The sequence below is a fragment of the Adiantum capillus-veneris genome, chromosome 10, assembly GCF_014529385.1.
Source record: "Adiantum capillus-veneris isolate H3 chromosome 10, ASM1452938v2, whole genome shotgun sequence".
Lineage (NCBI taxonomy): Eukaryota > Viridiplantae > Streptophyta > Polypodiopsida > Polypodiales > Pteridaceae > Adiantum > Adiantum capillus-veneris.
The window spans coordinates 96,089,010-96,097,405 of NC_140940.1; the positions used below are offsets into that span (position 1 = coordinate 96,089,010).

At 42.2% G+C, this 8,396-nt stretch overlaps 1 pseudogene; it reads left to right on the plus strand.

Annotated features, from left to right (window-relative positions):
* Positions 1-6,482: 6,482 nt before the first annotated feature.
* Positions 6,483-7,827, plus strand: LOC147449299 (adoMet-dependent rRNA methyltransferase spb1-like; annotated as a pseudogene).
* The last annotated feature ends 569 nt before the right edge of the window (positions 7,828-8,396 follow it).

Sequence of the window (8,396 nt, forward strand, 5' to 3'; positions counted from 1 at the left end):
ACCAGATGCAAACGAATCGTAGACATGGCTAACTCATCAAGATCCTGCCAATCATCATCACGCATAGACTTGGGCTTTGCCGATAAACCACGCAAGGGTTTATCCTGCCCCAAATCCGCCAATGCATTAAGCATATGCTCCTTCCAAGCAACAAAATCTGCACCATCAAACTGTGTCAGACCATAACGCTGGAAGTCAAATGAAAAATCGGTCATAATGCTCGCAAAAGAGCAACCAACAATGAGTAGCAAATGTCAACCAAATCAGCCCTAAACTGGCTCGAATTGCATCAACAAAAGTATGCAAATATGACTGTAAAATATGGCTGCAAAACAGCCCCAAAATTCAGCTCTTAAACAACTGCATAAACAAGTCACAAACGTGTCCCAGATCAGCCTACAACTGAGCCATACATGGACACCTGCAAAGAGGAAACAATGGCTGAAAATTCAGCACCCAAATAAGCCCTCAAACCTGCCTGTAAACTTGTAAACCTGTAGCTGAAACCTGCTGAAAAACCTCAAGCCATTAGTGCTCGAATCCGGCTACCTAGCTCGTAGCCACACAAGCATACATCACAATACTTGCTCCTATGAGTGTGCTAAGATAACTGTACGCCTGTCAAACCCGTGAGCTAATCACCAAGCCCACAATGCGCGGTATCGATGCATACACACGCACAAATCTCCCACCTGCAGAGAACACCGCACGCAAATGTTGAGTGCAACCCGCAATCTCTACCTAGATCGCGTAAATGATGCGCATAAAACTCCTGGGAAAATTTCGCCAAAGTTTCGTCAGTAAAACGGCCACAAAAACAGTAACCAAACTGACTGCACGCTCAAACCCATGAGCAACCAAAGCGCATCAAACCGCACTCCAAATGCATGCACCAATCTCCACACTTTGCATACATCATTGCAAACACCTGCAAATCTAGTACACAAATATTTGCTCTACCTGTGACTGTCAAAAAACATGCTCGAGGCATACATTGCCGAGCTCAAAATACAATCACATTAGTCTCCCTGAGCATCAAACCACATAAGGCATACATCGTATCCTCCCACCTATGAGGAAACTTGCAGCAAATATCACTCTCACATCTGAGAGCAAACCATGTGTGGAATCCTCGACACACAATAAACAACTGCTGCTGCAGAAAATTCAGTGTTCAGAATTTTAAAATTCTGATATGACGAGCGCGTCTGGAGCGTGCCAAAACCCCAAGGTAGACTCCTGGATCAAATGTATATGAGTCCGGGTGTGAAAGCTATGCCAAAAACCTCCGTTTCGGCCGAAAAACGCAACATAAACTGCCAAAAGAGGGCTGAAAATGCAGCTACTCAACCGTAACTCGAATGAGGTTTCCGATGGCTCGAATGGCTTCGAAAGGGGGGTAAAACGCCAGGACGCTTGGTGGAAACACTCTCGGAAAGCTGAATTTTCCGATGCCGAAGTCAAAACCCTGTTTGCACTCTTGAAAGTGCGCGCGCGCGGACGCGAATTCGGGAATGAAACTGGCTCTCCGATGTCGTCGTGACTGTGCACACACGCGCTCCCTCCGCACCTATGCTCTGATACCAATTGAAGGGGATCGGGGAGCACCACAGACGGAGAGTGAGAGAGAGAGAAGGAGACACACATACGATGTGGGTGGGGAGACTCAAAGAGTGAGCAGCCCCTTATACACTTATGCTATGTATAAGGTATACAAGTCAGTGGGCGCCCAGACTTTGGGCGGCCGGGCAAGGCACAGGCGCCTATACCCCAACAACGGGGAGCACCACAGACGGAGAGTGAGAGAGAGAGAGAGAAGGAGACAGACACGATGTGGGTGGGGAGACTCAAAAGAGTGAGCAGCCCCCTATACACTTATGCTATGTATAAGGTATACAAGTCAGTGAGCGCCCAGACTCTGGGCGGCCGGGCAAGGCACAGGTGCCTATACCCCAACAACCTCCCACTTAAAGGCGGCTGTGCCTTTAAGCAAGGAGGTTGTTGGGGTATAGGCGCCTGTGCCTTGCCCGGCCGCCCACTGACTTGTATACCTTATACATAGCATAAGTGTATAGGGGGCTGCTCACTCTTTTGAGTCTCCCCACCCACATCGTGTCTGTCTCTTTCTCTCTACCGTCGAGAGCGAGCGAGCTATCGCCTTGAAGCTCTCAAAGCCGTCGTGCTCTCCGCGGTCACCATAGCTCTGATACCAATTGAAGGGGATCGGGGAGCACCACAGACGGAGAGTGAGAGAGAGAGAAGGAGACAGACACGATGTGGGTGGGGAGACTCAAAAGAGTGAGCAGCCCCCTATACACTTATGCTATGTATAAGGTATACAAGTCAGTGGGCGCCCAGACTCTGGGTGTCCGGGCAAGGCACAGGCGCCTATACCCCAACAAAGATCTGTGACACACATAATTTGTATGCTAACTATGCAGGGCGATTATTGGCCGCTTGTATGAATGATACTTGGTGTCGTGGTAATGCATCTTTTTTCCATGTTGTTTTCGTAGTATATTCTCCGATAAAAGGTCTTTGTAGAATTATTTTCATGTTTAAATACGTAGAGCCAAATTTTGTATGAGTCGGTTTTACTAAAATGATATCCAATGGATATATTGTAAAGGGGTCCTCAGGGGACAAGGGTCTGTTGTGATTCATGCATCTTGCAATATATGTGTTATTTATGAATAGAAGATCATCCATATATCGATTAGAGTGTAAGGAAGCTAAAAGCATATCATTCTTTTTTAGTCTAATAATTTTCTAACATATTCTAGCTCAAACCAAGCAAAATATATATTGCACCATAAAGGAGAACATGAGTATCCCATTGGAATTCCTTTAGTTTGTCGATAAATATCAGATCCTAACCTTGAAAAACAATTGTCTAACAGGAAGATATTTAAAGCCTTAAAGAATTCAAAAGACCATTTCACTTCCGACTTCTTTTTTGTAAGGGTGATTTTGTTCCTAGATGGTTTAAACCCTTTATAACCTTGACCGATTATTAATCTTTTAATGTTTATCAAAGACTCCATCAGGCTATGCTTCCCATGGTGAGGAATTTCTTCATAACAAGCTTTAATATCATATGTATGAACATAGTAAATCAGTTTGCGAAGGTTTATCACAGCATCGTACTGGTTGTTAATGATCCAGTATGCGTTTGTATTTACCTTTGAGAATGTTTGAAGGTTTTTTTGAAAGTTCTCAGTATATTCAATAAGCCCAATAGATAAATCATGTAGGAATTTAGTGATCTTACTAGCCACAACAGGGGAGAACACACAATCATGGGCATTTGTTATCCGACGGAACTCTGCCTTGTGAATTTTGTAATTTTCCATAATATAGGGAAGACCTCTATCATGAGAAGGTATAATATTAAAATCCTTGCATGGTGTATTAATGAGTGAGATGATGGTGTTAGTGCACCCGTTTATAGGCATGAATTCTGAAGAATTTAATATGTTCTTTGCATACAGTCTAATGATTCGTTTACAAATAAAGACAGGAGTTTGGGCTGATTTGTCCAAACCACATATAAAAATGTGTTTTTGGATAAATTCGATTTCGTACAAGATATCTTTTTCCATGAACCAGGGACTTTGGTTATGCCTATAATTTGGGAAGATAGATTGGAAGGTTTTTTCTAGTCTTTCTTCAAATGAATGAAAGTGAGACTGTGTACAGTTTATATTTAGTAAATGGCATAATTTTTCCCATCCCTTCTTGAACTCGGCTTTAACTGAATGCAGATGTACAGGGACAAGAGGGATATGATTAAAGCCTTTGGATATGCTATTCCTTAATGTGTGGTGTTTTATGAATGATGGTTGAGTAGTAAAAACATGCTCACCAAGATGGTCAAAATGTTTTAGGAAATTTTTAAACCGTTTTTGACTCTGGCAAACACAAGATTCATTAAGATCAAAAGGTTAGCAAAGGTAGTAAAGGGTTTATACAAGTATTGGCCAACATTATTCGTGTACTTCCATCCAAATTTAATGTGAAAATGCTCAAGATTATTTCTGATTCCAATATCCTTTAACATTTCATCAAAAAAAGTGTGAGGGTGTATAAACTCCATAAATTTGTTAATGAAAGTTTAAGTGAATAAACCAATGTTTACTTTTATTACCTTGTTTAAACCATTGTAACTCATTAGTTCTAGTAATTAAATGTCGTACCTTGTCATCTGTATTGTATTTAAGCATCCTTGGAGTCTCGCCAAAGTCCTCAGATCCACGAAATTGTTGAGTTTGTTTTGATAATGATGTTGTATTGCTTGGTGTATTAGCAATACGCTTCAGCTGTCCCTTACTTCTAGAGGGTTTGAAAATTGTGTCGATGGTTAGACCAATTGGGTGGTGTTGAACTCGAGAGAGGAATGGAGTTCCTGGTGTATATAATACTAAACCTTTTGCTGCATCAATCAGATGTTCATGAAGAGCATAAAAGACCACTACCGCACGTCGAACTTCAATGGGAAAAGATGTTACCCATCCAATGAAAGCATATACTTGTGCGGGTCCAGAGGAATAAGGAAAGAACTTAGGAAGATTTTGAAATACAAATCAAAGAAGGTGATCAAACCATATGATCGTTGCTGGGCAGTTTGAATCGGGATTCTTCTTACAAGTACACTTGATGAATGGTCTGTATGTGTTCCAATAATTCTTCAAGAACTTTCGAATGTCATTTTCTTTCTCATTGAGTACGGGCTACCATAGAAGTATTAGAGCACTTTTTACTATCAATGTCTGACAATTTTATCTGTTTTAGTGTAAAAGGTTTATCCTGCGATAGTAGATGTTTTGATTGAAGTGCTGATGTTTTGCGTTGTTCTACCACATCAGGTGGTAAACTAAAAAGCAGAGCTAAACAGTCAATTTTGAATGGAGCACATTGATTCAGTATCTCAAAATCCCAGAGTTTGTTTTCAAGGCGAATAGCGTCCAGCTCAATTTGTCTGAAAGGGAGTAGTGGAATGACTTCAAAAAAATGTCTCGGTATAGACCTTTCAATTTTTTGAGATCAAGGGTCATCTGTTAGGTCTAGGGCCTCCTTTTCTTCTTGATCCAAGAGATCTAGATCCAAAATAGGGTTCACAATCTCTTGAGATTGTCTTATTGCCGGAGGAAGGATAGGGAGATTATTGATAAAATAGAGCTTATTAGCTATGGAAGGCAGTGATGAAAAATAGAAGTCTAAATTCAAACAGTCTTGAGCATCAATAAACCATAATGATAATAGAAAAGAGTTTAATGCATTAATTAGTTGTGTAGATTCTTTTCTGGCAAGGGCTAATAGTTTCTACTATGAGGGCATACGAGGCCCGTGGTGACCAGGGCGAGTCCTCCTCCCTCCTTCCTTGCTTCCTGTGCTACCTGCAAGCCTTGGCCATCCCTATTTTCCCTTCCTATTTACATTATCGCCCCCTCCCTTCACTTAAATTGGGCGGCCACCTCAAATTTATGGGCGGGCGGCCACTCTTTCCAAAGGGCGCCAGATTTGGCATGCACAATGCTAAGCACCATATTTAGCATGCACATCGACCAAGGCATTAATAAGCTCCTTCACATTTGGTTAAAATCACGCGTGGCTTCCTTGCCATAAGCATGATAGGCATACCCTACAATCAATGCTTTCCATGGACGACAGTTTGAACTGAAAGCTCATCAAAAACTTTATGTGATTTTGACAGGCACCACATTTGCCATATGTATCAACCAAAGCACTGTTAAGCACAACACACCTTGCTGCGTCTACCCATTGCCCTATTGGGCATTTCCAAACACTGCACTAGACATATATCTTGACCACCATGGTGCCGAGCACCGCTATGGCGCAGCATACCCCACTATCAATGCATTGCATGAGATGACATTGCGGCCAAGATGCTCCTTAAATAATTTTTCCTCTATTAAGTGCACCACATTCCAGAACCTGGTCAAAATTTAAAATCACCAGATCGCACACTGACCGAGCTGATCAAACCGATAGAGAATTGACCCCCGACGAAACTTTAAACTGCTAATATCTTGGCAACCAGAGCTTTGATTGCCGATCTGAAAAGATTGACACGCTCCACAAAGTGAGCACTTTAGGCCCATGCATTCATATCAACTTTAACCCTTCATCAGCAATTGACCAATCCGGTACATATCTGCAATCAAGCCCAGCTTCAAACTGCCATAACTTCCTCACCGTAGCTCCAATTCATGAGCCATAAAGACAAGCATGTAGAGAAGTTTGAGCGACTCTAGTCCATAAACTTCCATTGCTTGTCACTTCAAATGTACGCACTTTTAGCATTAGAAAACATAAGTTGTGGCCCCTTAAAGCCACATTTGGCATACATTTAGCATTAAACTTGGCCTGTAAACAAGCCTTGGTCACTGCTCAATAAATGTATAGGCTTTAAAGAAGATTAACTTGCATTCCTCTGCTTTTTGTCCATCACAGAAGTGGAGATGCACGACAACGGATGGATGCAAGTGGCCTACAAGCACATGCCTATGGGAAGCCTTATTGTGGGAGTGGACCTTGTGCCAATACGTCCCATCTAAGGTGCTCTAACACTTCAAGAGGATATCACCGCCCCCAAATGCAGAGCCTCCATATGTGAGCTCCTCAACGAGTGTGGATGTTCCATCTTTGATGTCATCCTTCATGATGGCTCCCCGAATATTGGTTGGGCATGGGCTAAACAAGCCACATCCCAAGCTGCCCTAGTCCTCGACTCCCTTAAGCTTGCCACTGAGTTTCTTGCCCCAAAAGGCACATTTTTCGCCAAGGTCTTTCATTCTCAAGACTACAATTCTTTGCTCTCTGCTTTCAAGCAACTCTTTGAAAAAGATGAGGTAACAGAACCTGTTGCTAGTCGTGCAACTTCAATTGAAATATATGTGATTTGTTTGTGATATCGCTTTGTTGCAAAAATTGATCCTCGCCTTTCGGGTGTAAAACATATTTTTCAAGATATTGCGGAGCCACCCTAGATCATTGATGTGCTACGGGGTTTCAAGGAGAAACGAATCGCGAAGGGTATGAGTAAGGAAATACCACACTCCAAAAGAGTGCTCCGCATCCAATTTTATATGGACAGAAAAGCCGTTGGAGTTACTGGGATTGATTATTTCAGTTACTTTCAATGATCCAGCTTGTGCTCTTGTTAGGGATCATCCTTTGACAACATATGAGGTGAAGTTGCAGTGTGAAGATCTCCGAGTGTTGGGCAAGTAGGAGTTTAAGCAGCTTCTCAAGTGGAGGTTGAATGTTCAAAAAGCACTAGCAACGGTGGAGCGTGTACCCACAACCGAAGTCCATACAAAGGACACCTCAGTGAATGCTAAAGATATCTTAAATAAGATGGAAGATCTGAAGACACTCATGCAGGTGAAGACAAAGAAGGAGAAGAGAAGGCTTGCAAAACGTAGGGAAAAGGCTAAAGCTTGAGCAGCAACATGCATGAAAATTGATGTCATGGAGGATGGTTATGCTAACGGTGGATTGTTTAATTGAACATCTATCAAGGGTAGAGAAAAAAATCTACAAGCAGTGGAACCAGTGGGTTCATCAGATGAAGACATCTATGAGAATGATGAGGACGTCAGTGACAATGATGTGTCAAATGTGTCCTTAATGGATTAACCACTTGTTGATGATTTCGACCTTGATTTGGATGTAGAGCGGCAAAAGCATGACACGAAGCTGGAAAATTATTTAGATCGTGCTTATGCACGCTCTGATACCACTGCTACAAATGGGATCGTGAAGAGCCCTGCAAATATCAAGAATAACATTATACACCAATAAGATCGAAAAATTTGCATACCTGGCACATCCACAAGCATGTTATCAAAGCTATATGCGAACCGAGAGAAATAGAGAGCAAGATAGATTGAGAGAGCACGTGCAGGTGCACCTCCTAGAGCAAAGTGCTACACTAGCACGGCAAGAGAGAGGAGAGGGAAGAGAAGAGAAGAGTAACACAAGTGCTGGGTGCAATCTCCCCTGGTGCAAGAGTGAGCATTTCCCTCTTGCACATATTCTTCAATGCTAAAAAATGAATAAACATTGGCCGGTCGCATGAATGACCATAGCTCGTGATGAGCACTTGAGTAATAAATGTACATATCCCTTATCCATAATAGGACATGGGAAAACAAGTTCATGACATTGTTAGTCAAGGGCTCTTGAAAAATCACATTGCACTTGGTATAGCTCTCGTCAATTTGTATTCCAAGTGGGGTCTATTCACCAGATCACAAAAAGTGTCTTACAAGCTTTGTGCTAAGAATGTTGCCTCTTAGAGGTCATTGATTGTTAGACATGCCCGGATCTCGTAGATGAATCTAGAGTGAGTGTTCTCTCATTCAATCACC